At 48.4% G+C, this 19,303-nt stretch overlaps 1 pseudogene; it reads left to right on the plus strand.

Annotated features, from left to right (window-relative positions):
* The first annotated feature begins 273 nt into the window (after positions 1–273).
* On the plus strand, positions 274–16,614 carry LOC106829388 (signal-regulatory protein beta-1-like; annotated as a pseudogene).
* The last annotated feature ends 2,689 nt before the right edge of the window (positions 16,615–19,303 follow it).

Genomic DNA, 19,303 nt, shown 5'->3' on the forward strand with positions numbered 1-19,303 from the left:
TTTCTTCTAGGCCTGTCCTAGTCTCTCTGAAAATGTAAGATGAGTGACTCCTCATCTTGTAGCCGCCTTCTCTGCCTGACTCCTATCTCACAATCCAGAAGCAGGAACTGTGTAGAATCTAAGAGTGAGTTACTGCCACAATCATGTCACGCCATCATAGGCACTTCCTCTCATGTCACAGGAGGTGGGCCATCTCTCCCCTCCACAGAGCACAGAGGTCAGGGTTCTCCCCAGCACACACACTTGGACAGAGCAGCTCCTCAGGCCTCCAAGATGCCCGTCCCTGCCTCCTGGCCCCACCGCCCTCCTCCTTGCCTGCTGCTGACTCTGCTGCTTGGACTCACAGGTGAGCATTCCTTGCAGTAGAATCCCCTCCCTCTGCCCCTGGGCTTTTAGGGCCTCCAGGTAAACACGGGTACACCACCCAGAGCTACCACGGGAGGACCAGGACTGGGCGTCATCTGAGAGCAGGAAATCAGGCATCTGAGCGTTTTCTCTGTGGATCCATCACCTGCAGCTGGTTGCCAGAGGCGTCAAAACAGATGATGCTTCAAACAGCAGCAAGGAGAACTGTGTGTGTTAAGGCCGTGGAGCAGCCCGGATTCAAGGCCGGGTCAACCGGGTCCAGAGTTCTTTCCTTTAACCCTGTTATGTTGCTCACCTTCTCAGACCAGGCTAATTGTAGAGAAATCAGAAAGCACAGAGGAGCTAACAGAATAATAGTCGTCAGCATCATGGCACTGTGAGGTCAGCAGAGTCCAGTTGTGCTGTGTGTGCTCACAGACCTGTGTTAATCATGTGTTGGGTGATTCCTCTGTGCCAATTGTTTTTACTGAGCTTTTGATATGAATTATAAGTTAAGTTAATCCTCAAAACAATCTTCTCTGCCAGCATGCTAGGCCACACTTTTTTGTGTCTATTTGTGAACGCATGTATTCATGTGTGTCTGTGTGTATATGAGTGAGTGTGAGGAATTGTACACACACACAGGATTTTCGAGAAGACTTTCCTTATCGCTCTCTTCGAATCATATTTAGTCTACATGCAATGCACATTGAACAGACGTTTAACTTTCTGTCTCAGCCAACATCCCACCTGCTTCTCTAAATTTATCCTTATGCTCCCCAAACTCCTCAGAGAAGCAAACTCATGCGTTACTATCTTGGAGTCTCTATTCCATGCTGGATAGAGGTGAGAGGGAGAGAAGAGGACAGAGATACAGAGACTCCTGCCTATCTAATCTGTGTCTAAATTATATCCATGTCCATATCCATATCATCTAATGTCAGCTGAAGACTCCATCCCTCAGGAATCTAATGAGTAATCACTTCAGTTTCCTGAACTCTCCCCATGTCCAGACGCTGTTGGAAACGCCTACAGCTGTTACCTCATGAGATCATTGTATCCAATGTAGATTCTATGGTCCCCTCTACCTTACAGATGAGAAAACAGGAGCACAGAGAGTTCAGGGTCGCTCAAGGGTCAACGGTGGAGCCATGATCTGAACTCAGGCAACTGATCCAGAGCTCACAGATTTAACCATTACCCCACCTCCATCCCATGAGATTTCTGCAGCTTCTGCCACTGGCTGTGGGGAAAGGTGCTGTGGGAAAGCGGGTTTGTCGTTTTCTCCCGCTCGCCTTTCTGCGTCTTGCGTATATGCAATTTCCTCCTGTTTTTCATGAAGTCACCCCCATGGGAAACTCAGAATCTGACAAAGTTTCCATAGAGATCACCCACTTAAGATAGACTTCAGGGTTTGAGGCAGGTGTCACATTGGGCAGTTCACACATCATACAAACATTTCCTGGGTCCCTACTATGTGCCAGGAGCTGATCTAGGAGCCTGTAGTGCATTGGTGAATTCATTTTCTCTGCTGTTATTCATATTTTATCAGGCTCTGCACTAACCCTTGTTTTTTCCTTCCTTTCACTACCTCTGAGTTGATTTTGCTCTTCTTTTTCTAATTTCTTAAGGTATATAGTTGAACTATTGATTTATGGTCTTTCTTCTTCTTTAACGTATCCGCTACAGCTATCAATTTCCCTCTAGCACTGCTTTCAATGCATCTCATAAGTTTTGGCACGTTGTGGTTTTGTTTTCATCTGTCCCAAGGTATTCTCTACTTTCCTTGTGATTTCTTCTTTGGCTATGGATTTTCTTTAAGAGTGGGTTGTTTGATTTCTTCATATTTGTGAATATTCCAATTCTCCTTCTCTTATTGATTTGTAGTTTTATTTTAGTTACTGTTTCATCAGTGCACTGCTTGAACTGCCCTTTTATCAGATTCCAATATGTTGCCTTGTCATTCAACCTGTGTGTCAATGCCATTTACATAGGTTTTTGTTCTGGAAACTGGTTTCCGAAATAGTCAGCAGAAATCTGTGTGGTGGACAAAACAGTGGCCCCCCAAAGCGGTTCATTTCATAATACCCAGAACCTGTGAATATTTTTACTTTGTGTGGCATTTTGCAGAAGTGATTAAGTTAAGACTCTTGATATGGGGAGATTATCCTAGATTTTCAAAGTTGGCCCAATTGGATCACAAGGGTTCTCATAAGAAGGAGGGAGGAAAGTCAAAGGTAGAGAAGAACAAGTGACAATGGAAGGAAGAGGCTGGAGTGGCAGGAAGATGGGAACCATGATGCATGGAACGTGGGCAGCCTCTAGAATTTGGAAGCACAAGGAAGAGAAGCTCCAGAAGAGATGAAGTTTGGCTGACACCTTGATTTCAGCCCTGTAACCCCAATTTGTGGACTTCGACCTCCAAAAGTATAAGATGATAAATTTCTGTTGTTTTAAGCTACTAAGTTTTGGGTAATTGGTTACACAGCAGGATTAGGGAACTAATATAAAATGATTATGTTATGGATTAAAAAATCCCAGGAACTTGAAACAACGTTTTACTTCTTAATTAAACCACCTGTTCATTGTGTGTTGGGAGCTCTGCTCATCACTCAATCAAGGATCCAGGCTGGTGGAGCAGAGGCATCATGAGCATGTGGATCTCTGCATAAGAGGGAACTTGATGCATAGAGGTTCTTGCAGTTAAATGCTTATCCCACAAAATTTCTTCATCACTTCTGCTTGTAACTCAATGGTCTAAAATAGTCTCATGTGGGACTGGCCCCGTGGCGTAGTTAAATTCATATGCTCTGCTTCATCAGCCCGGGATTCAGCAGTTCGGATCCTGGGCATGGACCTTGCACCGCTCATCAAGCCATGCTATGACAGGTGTCCCACATATAAGGCAGAGGAAGATGAGCACAGATGTCAGCTAGGGCCAATCTTCCTCAGCAAAAAGAGGAGGATTGGCGGCGGATGATAGCTCTGGGCTAATATTCCTCAAAACAAATTAATTAAAAATAAAATATAATTAATTAATTAGTTAAAAAGTCTCATGATCCCACTCAATGCAACGGTCAGAAATGCAACATGCTGTGGGGCCAAAAAGTGGACAGCCAATAAAATCTTTAAAAAAAAAATAGACAGACCAGCCCTGTGGCCAAGTGGTTGGGCTTGCACGCTCTGCTTCAGCGGCCCAGGGTTTCGCTGGTCCAAATCCTGGGCGAACACATGGCACGGCTCATCAGGCCACGCTAGTGCAGCATCACACATGCCATAACTAGAAGGACCCACGGCTATAACTACACCACTATGTACCGGGGGGCTTTGGGAGAAAAAGGAAAAATAAAATCTTAAAGAAAAAGAAAGTGGACAGCCAAAAGTATTTGGTGAAGCTTGAAACCCCCAGAGAGGGCTCAGGCCCTCACACCCACTCTCTGCCACATTACTTAACCTCTCTGTGCCTCGGTTTCTCATTTGTGGTAGTCTCACCTCCAGCCTTGTTATGAGGGTTACACATGGTGTCCATGCAATGTGCTGAGCTCAAGGCTGGCTCACGGCGTGCACTCAGTCAGGGAGAGCTGTTAATGAAAAACACTTGAGAAAATGGCAGGATCAAGGAAGGATGAATAAATAATGTTTGTTTCCCCCCAGGAGTGGCAGGTGAGGAGCTGCAGGTGAATCAGCCTGACAAGTCAGTGTCGGTCGCAGCTGGAGAGACGGCCACTCTGCGCTGCACTATGACCTCCCTGAACCCCGAGGGGCCCGTCCAGTGGTTCAGGGGGAAAGGGCCAGGCCGGAAGTTAATCTACAATTTCAAAGGAGGCCCCTTCCCCCGAGTGACAACTGTTTCAGACCACACAAAGAAAAACAACAGGAACTTTTCCATCCGCATCAGAAACATCACCCCAGCAGACACTGGTATCTACTACTGTGTGAAGTTCCAGAAAGGGAAACTTGACAAGGATTTTAAGTCTGGACAAGGCACCCAGCTCACCGTGAGTGGTGAGTACAGAGTGGGCCTCCTTTGTCCCCTGGTGTGTGACAACATGTCAAAAACAACGCCCTCCATTCTTTGAGTAACAACAAGAATCAGGCATGGCAGTGGGTGTCTATACTCATGATCTGATTTCACCCTCTTCTATAGATCAGGGAACTTGAGGCCTGGAGAGGGCATGCCAGTTGCTCAAGGCCCCAAAGCTGGTAAATGTGGGAAGAGTCTGGAACCACCATCTGCCTGGCTCCACAACCCTTGCCTTTTCCAATCCCGTCCAGCCCTTTGGATCCAGGGACGAGGGAACTGAAAGTCTGAGTGACCCGCCCAGTCACAAGAACAGACCTCGCCCTGCCTCCAGAGAGTGCCCCACACTGTGGCTGAGTCTCCCTTTACTCAGCACTTACTGAGCACCTACTGTGTGCCAGGCTGTGCTCTGGGTGCTGGGGAAGCAGCAGCGGACACAGCAGGTGAAGACTTTTTGCCCAAGAAGCTCACGTTCTCTTTCCTTTCTGTGAGGAGAAATCCTCGCAGGGCACGGAGGGGAGAACGTATGATTCTTCATTTCATCTTCAGAAATATCACACTAAGAATCCCTGAGAGGCACAGACTCACTCTTTATTCTGACAGCCTGGCTGGAGGAGATGCATACGTTGGGTGTCTGCTGTGTGTCTGTCCATAAAACCCTCATGATTCAGGGACCAACTCACACAGTCACTGAAGGCTCTGGGCAGAGCTGGGTCGTCTCAGAATGTCCCTCACCCAGGGAACAGGTTCCCCATGTGAGTGACTTAGGGCTTCGTTGCTGAGGCAGCAAAGATGCTCATCTAGGGTTTCTGCCAGAGGCCCAGGATCCTGAATTCCAGAATGTCAGCGCAGGAAGGGCGTTTAGACCCATCCAGCCCAACCTCCATGTAGAGATGGGGAGCCTCAGGCCAAGAGGTGATAGAGGACTTAGCCCATGGTCACATTTCCAGTGAATGAAAGGATCTTTCCAGAAGCTGATCTGATTCAGGCAGACTCCATCTTTCCATCTTGCCCATCGCTGGACACTCTTTCCTTCAAAGAGCCTGGTGCGTAGTAGGCGTGAATAAAAAGTCCTTGTAGCAAACAGTTGAACAGGGAGCCAGTCTTCTCCTTTCCATCAGTTTCACAAAGGTTCAGAACGCCCCTCATTCAGACCTGAGGCCCGAGTTAATTAGGAACCTCTTCGAAACTTCAGCCACGGCATCCCCGGTCAAGCATTCCATACCAGCACCCAGAGCTGCCCAGTGTTTCAACAGCTGCATAACACTCCCTTGTGTGGAGATCGCATCCTTTGTGTTTTAGTCTTCTGTCCATGGATATAGTTGTTCCCAACCATGGCTATTAAAACAGCCCTGCAGGGGAGAACCTTGTCCATGCACCACCTATTCATGTAGGAGATGCCACTGGAGGGGGAATTGTAGGTCAGAGGGTGTATTTTAATTTGTGTGGGTATTGAAAGATTTCCCTCGTATTCCCAACACCCCACATATAGACAGGGAAGTTGGCTTTATCTTGACGTTGCAGATATTGCTGAAGTTCCCAAAGGTGTCTCCCTTCCCTAGATGATCCCAGCTAGTAAGTGGCTGCACCGCCACTCAGACCTGCTGCCTTCTAGTAGAGGGCTCACTCCGCTTCCCCAAGCCGCTGCCCTGATGATGCCCTGGATGAGAAAGGAGGGAGGCAGAGGGGACAGCGAGCAGCAGTGGGCCACACCTGTGTCTCCATCACAGCACTTACTCTTAGAACCAGTGCTGTGAGGGAGGGGCCAGCTGTAGCTCTTTAACAGAGGAGGACACTGAGGCTCAGAGAGGGGACCTGACCTGAGCAGGCAGGGGAGCCAAGGCTGAACTCCCAGCAGCCTGACTCACAGCCCTGCTCTGCAGCACCCCTCTGTGCTTGTCACAGTGTGGAGAAAGCTCCAACCCTCTCCTCAAAATCTCGCATTGCTCTGTTCTTCAGCTGTACACGTTTTTTTTTTAAAGTCCTGTGTGGGAAGTAGGGTTATCTTTCCAACCCCAGGTCAGACAGATCCTGCAGGTGTCTCATGATGGGCTGAGCCTGTTCCTAAAACACCGGGCTCAGCATACGTCACAGCACTCAGGAGTCTCCCCCAGTGTGGTGATGTTGCTCCTTCACTGAGCAGCCTGCAGGAGCAGCTCTGGGAAGGGCAGTGTGGACGAGCAGAGAGGGGCCCGCACTCCCAGCAACACTGTGCAGCCTGTTCCTTACTCTGCAGACTGAGGACGAGGAGGAGGCAGTTCCTAGGGGTGCGGGGGCCCTGCGAGAGCAAGGTCACATTCTAGACCAGCTGTCAGGAGCCCGTGTCCTCCCTTTATTGCTGCAGGGTCACCGGCCTGGGCACTCTGAAGGGACTCCTCCCTGTAAATGCTTGAAGTCAGGAATTCCAGAGGGAAAGGCAGGGTGGTGGTCAGTGAAGGGGCTCATGGAGGTGGGCACTTGCCCTGTAATGGACATGAAAGCTTGGGGTTCACAGAAGATTCCCCCTGGATGCAGTGGAGGGAGGAGACAGTCCCTTCATTTCTCTCAGCCTCAGTTTCCCCAACTGTAAAATGGGGATAATCCTGGATTCCTGTTAGGAGAGTTGAAAGGATCTGAGGCGCTCTGTGTAAATCAGCCAGCACAGAGCATCACCCCCAAATAGAGGCATGACATCAAGGTTGGGACCTAGTGCCCTCTTCTGGGCCTCAGTGTCCTCCCCTGTAGAAGGTGGATGATCACACAGCCTCTGCAGGATGCGATGAGTGATACAGGAGCCTGGAGAGAAACCAGACCCGCAGTGAGCGATGGGTGTTCTCACCCCAAATCTGTGTGGTCTCAGACGAGTCAGCTTCCCTGAGTCCTCAGTCTCCCCAGCTGTGAAGTGGGGTAATCACAGCCACCATCCAGGGGTCTGTGAGCTTTGGAGAAGACTTCTAGAAAGGCCGCCATGTGGTGGTGTCCGGTGTCACTGAGCATCAGTGTGCGATGGTTGAGAGCATGGGCCGGGTTGTCTGCCTGGGCTCACATCTCAGCTCTGCCAGTTCCCAGCTCTGTGACCTCTGACATATCACTCCCCATATTGGGCCTGAGTGTCCTCATCTGTCAGTGATGGTACCGACCTGACAGAGCAGCCAGGCTGAAGGAGGAATACTCATGGTGCTCAGAGCAGTGCCTGGTGTGTAGTAATGTTCCATCAGTGTGACCTGTGATGTGTGAAGCCATGGGACCTTGGAGGATCACTTTCCTCTCTAGGTCTCAAGAACAAACAGGGTTTGGGGGTTGGGGTTGGGTGCCTTTCAACCTTGGCTGCTCATTAGAAAAACCTGGGAAATGTTGACAAACTTCCCCAGCTCCTGCTCCACCCTGAAAATTCTGCCTTAGTTGATCAGACATGGACCTGGGCAGCTGAATTTTGTAACTAGTTCAGAGTTTTCCGACGCACAGCCAGGGCAGAGAAGCCCTGAGCTAGATGTTCTCTGAGGTCACAGAGGAAAAGCTGTATTTCTTCCCCTGACAACAGTGGCTCCACCTGCCGCTGGGGCTGCGAGAGCAGCTTCTGGGCTGTGGGTGCCTCAGAATAGCAGGTGCCCCTGACAGCTCTTCGGAGCCCAAGAACATAAGGCCGAGTGGAGCGTCAGGACCCCTCCCAGGTGCTCCTGGGGCTGAGAGCAGCTTCCTGCCCTCTCCACCCCGAGGACGGGCAGCCCAGACACCCCGTTCAAATCCGATCTTCATCGCTGGGGAAAACTTCCCATCTCTAAACACACGTGTCTCACAGGCTGGGATCCCTGCAAACACTCCTGCTCAGCCCACAGCGCCCGCTGCCTCCACCCACCAAGACGGCCCTGCCGAGATCGGTCCTCCAGCCTTTCAGATGCTCAGTTTTCTGTAAAGAGCTGATCTGCAGGAAATGCCTGTGATCGCCTGTGTGTTTTGAAAGCCAGTTCGCCAAATTTGTTTTCTGAGGGGATCACTAAAAAAAGAGGGAGAGAATCATATATCGGGGGTTTCTACTGAGCTTTTCATGGCAGCTGCACGAGCAGGGTGCAAGACTTTTCTTGGTGTTTCCGCAAAGCTTTTGTTTTACCTAAAACTAGTAGGTTATTTCAGAACCAGACATGACCACATCGTATGATAACAATCACAGGTGTTATTTATTAAGCACCTACTATAGACCAGGCTCTGGGTTTTACACACATCCTCCCCCATCTCTAGGGTGGTGTTTTGATCCACTTTGTAGAGAAACAGACACTGATGCTCAGGATGAAAAACAGAGACGCTAAAATGAATCAGCCGTGTGTGTGGTGAGATGCGCTCTGCCCTTTACCTGCTGTGCGCCCTCGGCCAGCCCTGTTCCTCTCTGAGCGTCATCCCATAAACGGGACCATAGTCGGGCCTCCCTCAAGGGGCTGGCGGGCGGATTAAGGAGCTGAGGGGCCAAGAGGGATCAGGCAGGCTCAGCCTCCCAAGATGCTCTCCACAAAAGGTGATGGATCACAGCATCTCATCTGTCTTGGGGCATCAGGGCTGCTGGTGTTTTTATGATTTGAATTATTCAAGTGACAGCTCCTTAATATGTCCTCAAAATGTTTAACAAGTTTTAGGGAGCAAGTTTATTCTTCACAAAGGCAAATATTTGTGACTCTTGCAGAAGGTGTTGGGTAATAATTGACACTTTGGAGACACTCTATAGGACCCGTTTACAGGGAGAGGCTGCCCTCACTTTTGACTCACTGAATTGTGTGTGTTTCAGGACACTGCTCCATAGGCCTGTGTCTGTGTCTCTTCTGACTTAACAACAATTAAGAGATTAACCGCCTTTGGCTTTCTCAGCTTCGGTGATCTTTGTTATCAACCCAAAACTGTCACGAAAGAAGAATCCAGATTCAGAAAAACATCCTTTCACCCCGACTCTTTCCAATTCAGGCATTGGCACAGTTAGACCCTGCTGGATCAATTGTAGAAAGAAAGAAAACTATGGAGTAAATTCATAAAAACCTGCAGGGAGAGCTCTGGATATGAATTAAGTCTAGGTTAAAGATACATCTATGTTTGTTTATTTTTGTGAAGCATCTTCTGTTTTACTGAAAGCAAAAATGCTTCCACTGCCTGATTTAACCCTCACTGTAACCCAGCAAGGAGAAATGCCAGCTGCCCCATCTCACAGAGGAGGAGCTGGGATGTGCCCCAGCCACTCCTCTCATCCACCTGCCAGCCTGGTTCCAGGTTTCATGGTGGTCCCGCTGTGCCACTGCTCACATGCGTTCACTCCTGTAAACGCTTTCTCTGAAGTGAGTAAGGTTTCCAGGGGAGGCCAGCCAGGAACAGTTAACACAGAGTGAGACCCACTAGTAATTGTGTTCCTGTGCCCAGATTGGTGGGAATCCACCTGGCACAGCAAGAGGTGGACCATGAACTCAGGCCTGGAATTCCATGCCCCTGCCCCTTACTCAGAGTCCACCTCTGGAGCCTGTTGTCCTCCTCTGTAAGATGAGGATGACCCGCCCTCCCAGCACTAATAGGAGGAGTGAAAAGTAATGCCTGTGAAGTTTCTTACCAGTGTCACACACTTATGATCAGTGATACAGTCACAGTTATGTTTATTGTTTACAAATGCTCCTTTTGTAGCCAAATGCTCTACCCACCTTCCCCCCACCCCCCCACCGTGCTTTCAGGCCCCACGGCGAGGGCCCCGCCCAAGCAGACAGGGAGCTTCACCTGCGAGTCCCACGGCTTCTCCCCCAGAAACATCACCCTGAAATGGTTCAAAAATGGCAATGAGCTCCCAGACTCCCAGACCAATGTGGACCCAGAAGGAGACAGTGTGTCCTACAGCGTCTCCAGCACAGCCCAGGTGGTGCTGGCCCTGGGGGATGCTTGCTCCTAGGTCATCTGGGAGGTGGCCCACGTCACCCTGCAGGGGGCCCCTCCTCTTCGTGGGACTGCCAACTTGTCTGAGACCATCCGAGGTAGACGCCTCTCACCCCCAGCCCAAGCCCGCACCTGCCCCCAAGCCCCCAAGCCAGCTCCTCCCCCTGCTGTTTCCTCCAGGCCTGAATTGCCTTGATCCACTTCCTGACAGTCCTTCCCAGTCACCAGTCACCTGGATATGCTGGTCACTCACTCATGTTTTAGTGGTGGCTGCCAGGTGGACCCCTGCCATGTGCCAAGCTCTGTGCTAGGTGATGTCATCTACTTTCCCAATAACATCTACAATTACTGAGCACCTACTCTAAGCCCAGCCCCTATGTGCTTGGTGATTATATATATTTTGCTACCGTTATTAATCTCCTACTGCATGCAAAGGGCTGTGCTTATTGATTTCACTCATTGTAACCCTAACAGGAGCTACTAGCCCCTGAACACCTACTGTGCGCCTGGCACTGTGCTTAGTGATTCATTCATATGCAGAGTGTACCTTCACCGTTTGAGCACCTGCTGCATGCCTGGCACTGTCCTGTGTGATTCCCATCTGTAGTGGCAGGTCAGTTGTGGCGCCCTCCTCTGTGATCTGTCTGTTCCATAATGTCAGAGCTTCTGCCCTGTGCTGTTTCAGTTCCACCCACCTTGGAGGTTTCCCAACACTCCATGGCAGGGAACCTGGTGAACGTCACCTGCCAGGCGAACAAGTTCTACCCTCCGCGCCTAAAGCTGACCTGGTTGGAGAACGGAAACGTGACCCGAACAGAAACAGCCTCAACCCTCATAGAGAACAAGGATGGGACGTTTAACTGGACAAGCTGGCTGCTGGTGAACTCATCTACCCACAGGGAGGATGTGGTGCTCACCTGCCAGGTGGAGCGTGACGGACAGCCGGCGATCAGCAAACAGCATACGCTGAAGGCCTCTGCCCACCAGAAGGAGCAGGACACAGGTGGAACCCCTGGTGAGCCCTCCACTCCTACTGACGTGGCTCTTTTTAAATTTTGGGTTTCTTTAAATGTTAAAAGTAGCAATTATTGCTTATTATAGAATAATCTAGAAGTCTATAAATATAAAGTCCCATTTGGAACTGAGCTCCCCTCCCCTAAATCCCACCCTCCAAGAGTCAGCGCTGGTAAGGCTTTGGTGCATATTTTTATAGATGTTTGACATAAACACACAGTTAAGAAAGAAGGGAGGGAGGGAGCTTATCCTGTTCATAGCGTCCTGCCTCCTGCTTTCTTCAGCTGACAATGATGACGTCACCATCCATGTCAGCCTGCCTCACTCCTCCTTCTTCTTTCTAAGTTCTGCCTAGTCTTTATTCCATCCTAAATTTTTCCATCCACATTAGTAATATCCCCCCAGCAGCTTTCTGCACTTACTACTCTGTGAAATTCTGGAAAGCAGAGTCTTGAGGACATGAGGTTTGAGTCTGGACCAGACATCTGGTCGACCCTGACTGGTCACACCACCGGCCTCCTTTGTCCCCTGATTTCTGACAATGTACCAGTAATAATCACAACCACTCACTGCACATTTACTATATGCAGATGCCAGTTCATCTGTGATCTCTTTTCCTGCTTCAACCACCCTGGGGATCTGGAGTTTTACAGAAGAGGCTCAGGGACCAAGGTAGGGGATGATGTTGAAGAGTTTTTGTTGTTAAACCAGGAGATTGGGCTAACCTAATCAAGGTAAATCTGAGTCCCTGAGAACAGGGACCACCAGCCTGTGCAGGAAATATGTGCTAATAAGAGACCAATGCCCCCAGCTGGGCATTGTCCAAGGACCTACAGAGTTCCCCTTTCTATGAACAGAATATGTCCTATTTCTCTCCCAGGTAATGTCAAGAGGGAGTCAGGTCAGGTTTCCAGGAGTCTTTACTCCAGAAGACCTTTCAATGGGCCACATTCCTTCCATCTGCTCTAGGGTGTTGTCCTCATCTGCTGGGTCAACTCTGGGGCACCGAGTGTCCATGACCCTGCTTGAAAGAAGCGTAAAGATAGGGAAAGGAAGACAATTTCCCTTAACACAAAAGACGACAGAGTTGCATAACTGTGTCCACTAATAACTTGTCATTTATGCACAACTGCGTGCAAGTGGACCCACTATTGTGTGGTCATATCATTAAGGAGACTGGTTTTTCTACAAAACAAATACCATCATACACTTCATAAAATTGACAGTAATTCTCTAATATCATCTAAGATGGAGCATATGCTCACATTTTCCCAAATGTCTTTTATAACTGTTTTCTTTGCACCAAAATTGGTTTAATTTCTTCTACAAATTTAATGAAAGCATTTCATCTATAAATGCTTGGTAGAATATTCCTGTGAAATTGTCAGGGTCTTGAGGATTCTTTTTCATGAGTTTTAGTTTATGAATTTAGTTTCCTTGATGTTTAGGGCTATTCAAATTATTCACTTCATGTTGAGTGCATTGTGGTAGGCTGTGCTTTCTGAGGAATTTGGTCCGTTTTCTCTGGTTGTCACATCTGCCTGTAGGCTTGCTCACAGTCTCCCCTCATTATCCTTCTGACGTCTGCCGGGTCCATAGTGATGCCTCCTCTTTCATTCCTGATGCTGGAAATGTGCCACTTCTCCTTTTTGTTTATCATCAGTCCTGCTAAAAGTTTTTCAATTTTATAGATACTTTCAAAGAAGCTGCTTTTCCTTTCAGGAATTTTTTCTACTGCTTCTCTGTTTTCAACTTCATTGATTTTTCTTCTCTTTTCTTTGCTATTTGCTTCCTCCTGCTTTGGGTTTATTTTGTTCCTCCTTTTCTCATTTCTTGAGGCAGGAATGTGATGACTGATTTTACACTTCTCCTTTGTCTAATGCCATCCTGGTCTCCTCCTGTGCTGGGCAGTTGGGAGAGGGGGATTAGACCCCCAGGGACTGTGTTCTCCCTCCAGTCCTCAGGGGCCCATCCAGTCTGCCTCCTCGTCTTCCCTCCAGAGTCCTCCTGTGCTGGTACCTCGTGTTGTTTCTGGGGTCAGCAGGGAGATCAGGGAGAGATGGGTCTTCGCCATCCTGTCTGAAACAGCCTGGGTTTGCTCCTTAGTGTTCATCTTTGCAAGGGCTCAGACAAGGGCTGTTACTTCCAGATGCTCTCAGTGTGCCTGAACGAAAGGCTTGCTAGTGTACTGAGGCTGGACATGGTTTTTGGATTGTCTAGGTTGGGGGCTTGGGCAAAGTCCAAGATGCTCCTGTGACACTGCTGCTGCAGGATGCCCAGGCTTCCCCAGGTGTCTGAGGGCTCCAGCCACCGCAGTCCTGGGTGCAATGGGTCTGATGTGAGGATGCACATCTTTGTGTCCATTTTTATGGTATTTGGGTGTTTTACAATATTTCTAGCTTAATGGCTCTCTCTTCTCTCAGCACAGCATAACCCAGGTGTGTCAATGGAGTTTGGGTTGGTTGGTTTTGACAGTGGGAGACAGGTTCTAAGGCCTCTGAGGTTTTCTGGTTCTCTTTATATTTCAGAAGCTTAAATTTCCCTCCCCCCGTTTCCTTCTTTTCTTTGCTACTCAACTCCCAAACAGTACTTTTCCCTTCTCTTTTTGCCTTATTGCCCTAGAAGTTATGCACTTTAAATTGAGCCTATCCCTTTAGTCACATCTGTCCTTTATATGTCCCAGCCTCCTTGTATTAGGATCCTATTGCTGCTGTAACAAATCACCACAGTTTTAGTGGCTTTAAAGAGCATGAATTTACAACCTTACGGTTCCAGAGGTCAGGAGTCTACAATGGGCTCAGGGCTGCGCTCCTCCTGGAGGCTCCAGGGGAGACTCACTGTCCTCGCCTTTTCCAGCTCCTAGAGGAGGCCGACATTCCTCGGTGAGGGCACCCCTCACTCTGACCTCTGACTCTGTCTTCACATCTCCTTCTCCGACTCTCCTGCCTCCCTCTTTCTCTTATGAGGATGTTTGTGATCACACTGGCTCCACTCGATAACCCAGGATGGTGTCTCCATCTTGAGATCCTTGACTTAATCACCAAGGCTATGCCTTTTACCATGTAAGTAACATATTCACAGATTCTGAGGATTCTGTGAGAAAGAACCCTTCAATCAGGTAAACTTTGAAACCATTTCCTATGATCTGTGCTCCTACCTGGAGGACACATTTCCAACATTTTCAAATTTAAGGTAGATTTAATATTGGCGGTGGGATTTCCCAATAACTCTGAGGCTCCTCAGCTAGCTGCCCTATCGCTTTTCCTGGTGGCTGGGTGAGGCTGGGATGGCAGCCTACTGAGCAATTGTGCACTAGGGTTTGGTGATATTTCTTATTAACTCACAGTTATTTTGTAGTTCTAGGATTTTCTCTTCAAGTGATACTGAGATCCAGTTTCATGTAGAATGTACTTTTCCCTCTATGTTTTCCTGTGGTTGGAGAGGCTGTGTTTGGAGACAAGGAGCTGTGCTGCGGGCATTGTCCTCAGCATGCAGAAGTCACCTAAGATTCCTGAGTGCTTTGTCCAATATGTGCCTGTCCCACATCTCAGGGTCTGTCCTTTCCCATCAGGGCCCTATTGTGGCAGAGCAGTCCCAGTGAAGTTGAGAATTCAACCTCCTCTGCAGCTCTGCTAATATAATCATGTCCTGGGCCCAATCCTCATGTTCCTCTGCCCTCTGGCTCTAGGAGATAAGACTCTGCAGTGCTGCCAGGAAGTCCTCTGGCTCTCACACTTAACCTTGAACAGGGGATTAATCTCTCTAATTTTCCTCGTCTTCCTCCAAAGGACTGATGCCCCAGCAACAGCCATGCAATTCTACAGTCCTTATAACGACCATTTCCCAACTGAATTTCAAATGCTTGACCCAAAGTATTCCCTACCTCTGGTCATACCCACCCAGTTCACAACTGGTGAACTTTGAACACTTGCACCATGAGGGGAAGCCCAGGCCTCCCTCTGCTCCACTTCCCGACAGTGCTGGGGTCCTCTTGGCCAGCCCAGTGATCCAGCTCCAAATCTGCGTTTAGAGTTTACTTTCCAGAGCACTCCCAGATGAACTCCCCTAGGTCAGTCCTCTGGGAAGCGGACTCTGAAAAGGAGATGAGAATGTAGAAGCTTATTGTGGAGTGCTGCCAGGATCAACATGCATTTGTGAAGGAGCAGGCCTGGGAGAGGGAGCTGTTGACCTACAAAACAGGCACAACAAAGACTCAGCGGTCTCACAGACCTGTAGAGCCTGGGGGTCTTTCAGAGCTGTTCTCAATGGAGAGAAGAGGGCTGAGCCTCTATACTCCAGTTCAGGCAGTCTTTCTGATGCGAGCTGCCCTCCAGAAGGAGGTGCAAACTCAGGCAATGCAGCTCCCTTCACCTGAGAGTAAGTCCCAGAGAGCCGCTCAATGAGAACTGTCATCCTCCAACAGCCCCAGGAGCAAAAGAGGGTGACGTCTCCTCTCCTTCCTCAAGCAGAATTTTATTTGAAAAAATTATTTTAATACCTTTCTTATTTCAAAGCAAAACTGCTCATTGTAAATACAAGAACTCAAAAATTTGCTTCCCCAGATTCCGTGTCTAACAGAAAGATTTCAGCTGCTATGCTCAGTGGGGTCAAAGAGGGCTGTATGGTGTTCGAAGCCCCTCCCAACCATGAGACCCCATTTCCTAGACCTGAGGGCTCCCTCAGCTCCTGAGAACATGGGGTCATCCACCCTCGCCCTGGTATGAACGAGGGCAGCCTTGTAGCTCTCTCAACCACTGTGAAGTCTGTCCTCCCTCTACTTACATGCTGTGTAGACATTCATTCTTATAACCCTGAGAGACTGGACTTGTTTTGGTCCAAAAGAGGAGTTGTCTGGGTCATTCTATAGGACAACACTAGTGGATTTCCCTAGGTGTGAATCCCACTAATCTTGTGACCCTTCCTAAACTCTCTGAGCCTCAGTTTCCTCATCAGAATGAAGATAATACCTGCTCCATAGAGGTATGAAGATCAAGTAAGTAAACCAGGTGCCACAATTAACAAGTCACTGAGGACAAGTTCTCTCCACCCTTGCCTTAAGGGGAACAACCCAGGCAGCCTGAGAAGGGGATGAGTGAGAATGAAGAACCTCTGAACCCTGATTTCTGCAGGGCAGGACACAGGTTCAAAAGCTTCAGAATGCTGATGGCTTAGGTGTCCCCAGATGGAGTCAGTGGAGGCCTGGGAATGACTCCTGTGTGGCCCCTCTAATGGCTCCTCTTGTCCCTTGCTTTCCAGGCCGAGAGCTGTCTACTATCCCTCTGGTTGTCCTCCTCCTAGGCATAACGGTGCTGCTGGCCATTGTGGTCTCTGCCATCTACGTCCACAGGAAGAGGAGGGCCTGACTGTAAGTTGTGGGGCAGGGAGTGCAGGACAAGGTCTGTTCCATAAAGGGGAAGGTCAGCAAGAGGGGCCAGCCCACAGGTCACACAGGGTCAGGGGACACCTCTCCTTCAACACTCAGGATTATCATGGATCCTCTAAGAGTTTCTCAATGCCAGGAACCTTGTGGGGTCCTGCAAGAGGTGGGCTGGATCAGCGTTTTCAAAGGGTGTCCCTAGAGTCTTGGGGTTCTATGGAGGAAGTGGGCAGATGAAGTGTGCATGACGGGAAGCTGAGTGGGTGGTTTCCTTGGAAATCACCTCTAGATTATTTGAATGCTTGGGCAAAAGGAAAACACATCTTAGAATAAAATGGAGAAGTCCCGGATCTGCTGCTCTGAGGGCTGTTCCCGCTCTGACCCTCTGAGTGACAGAGTGGAAGGGACAGGGAAGGGGGACCAGGACTTGGGGAGGAAGGCTGAGGTGGCAGAATCATGTCTCATGGCCTGTCCTGTCACAACAGGCATCCCAGGAGGAGAGCAGCCCCGGGAATATAGGAGGCACATAGAGAACATTTATTGAATATCGAGCAGATAACTAAACGTAGCCATTCTCCCACAGCTCCTACCTTTCTTTGGTGATACCTGCTACCTTCAATCTCTGCTGCTTCTTTCCTTCTCTGAAGAGCCCAGCCTAAGAAAAGAAGATGACGAGAACCTTCCAAGACTGCTCCAAATGCCTCCCCTCCCTGGAGATCTGCCTGCTCACACTCTCCTGCTGCTTGTTCTCACAGTCCTTGAGGCCCATAGAGTTGGGTTTTCATATATGGTCCTGAGTGGGGTCCATGGCAACTAGCTCTGTGGACTGACTCCTCATCTTCCTGGAATGTGAGAAACAAGTCAAATCTACACATAGCAGGATGTCTCTCATCCCTTGCCTTGGGACTTGGCCATGAACTACACACTCATGTCCATGCATCAAGAGTTATTCTATCTTCTAGATCCCTGCCTACCCCTCATTCCCCAGCCTTGTTGAGGTTTTCTACTGCCTCTTGAGGTCAAATGAACCTCCTTCTTGATTCTTTTTTTCCTGAGGTAGTTTGCCCCTGAGCTAACATCTGTGCCCATCTTCCTTTATTTGTATGTGGATCGCTGATGAGCGGTGCATAGGTCCAAGCCCAGGATCCGAACCTGTGAACCTCAGGTCCCTGAAGTGGAGCGTGAGAATTTAACCACTGTGCAACCTGGCCAGCCCCCTACCAGATCCTGACTTTGAGAAGAAAAACTATTTTCCTTCCCTGTTGCCTAAACATCCTACTCCTCAAATCCAGAAAGAACATTTCCCTCCTCTCTCTGTGATGTAAACTCTAAATTCTTCCATCCTCTTGCATCCTTCCCAGCCCTGTTGCTCATGGTCCACATGCTGTCAGTCCAAATGCCATGGAGTCATCTTTGATTTCTCTTTATCCATATCCCATCTTCAGTTCTACCTTCAACATGCTTATGTGTAGTGGTGAGATGGCAAATGTTAAACAATTGATTCTCCAAAAGAAAAAAAGTCTTGATTTCTAGTGCTTGCCAATTTCTGTGGTGTAAACACTGCCAATGAGGCCAATTGAAGCTGCCAGCAGTTTAACAAACAGTTCGTGAAAGTCCTAAAAATGTGACCATCAGTCCCCATGAGCCTGTCCAAGCCTTCCCCTGCATACCACTGAGATAGATCCATAATCTGCACACGTCTCACCCACCGCTACTCCCTGGTCCCAGCCACCATCATCTCTTCCTGCACCATCACTATGTCTCTAACTGGATTTCCTGTTTCAACCACAGAAATTGTTTGCGAATGTCACTCCTCTGCTTTCTGCCAACATCCCCTCTTGGTTCACTCTCTGCTTCTTTCAAGATTCTGCTCAACAGTTACTTTAGTAAAGTCAAGTTCCGTAAACCACCCTATATGAAATATCAGTTCCTCTCTCTCACCTGCCATTCCAACTCCTCCTGACTTGATTGATCTGTTTACTTAGCACTTACTACCATCTGACATACTAAACACGGCAGTGCTCACTTTGCACGGTAGTGCAGGACCGTAAGAATGACCTGCAAACTGAAACCATGGAAAATGACCTCAATACTCAATGGAACTAATAATGATTGTGCTGTGTGTGACCTTTAAAATTTTTTCCCAAACATTAGAAATTCTCTTAGTGTCAGTTTTAAATGTAGAGGAAAATGAAGAAATAGAAAAACTAATATTGATTTAGTATACTTTCACTTGAATCATGAGAAACATTGAGAATGAAAGTATTTTATTTATTTATAAAAACGTATCAAGAGCAGTTTGAACAGTGTTTACCTTCTTCTTGTTGCGTAATTTACAATATAGAGCGAGCATCATTCCTCTGCCTGTGTGAATCATCATAGTCTTTTCTAAGTTTGTATCAGCCTCCCTTGTGCCCTCACTGTTGTGAAATCTTTACAAACTTCCTTTAAGTTGAAGTATTTGCTGGTGTCACTGCCTCTGGGACATTTTCACCCTTTTCCTCAGCACCACTTCCCTCATTTATGTGGTAAGTTAGCTTTCATTAAGTTCCTCCTGCTGCATACCCAGAATCTAACAGTATCAGTGTCAACATCCCCACGGTCAGCTGTTTCTTCTGTAACTCCACTTACATTGTATTTGCCTTTCACTTCCAGCCTCATCACTTTTCATTTCT

The sequence above is a fragment of the Equus asinus genome, chromosome 15, assembly GCF_041296235.1.
Source record: "Equus asinus isolate D_3611 breed Donkey chromosome 15, EquAss-T2T_v2, whole genome shotgun sequence".
NCBI classification, from domain to species: Eukaryota; Metazoa; Chordata; class Mammalia; order Perissodactyla; family Equidae; genus Equus; species Equus asinus.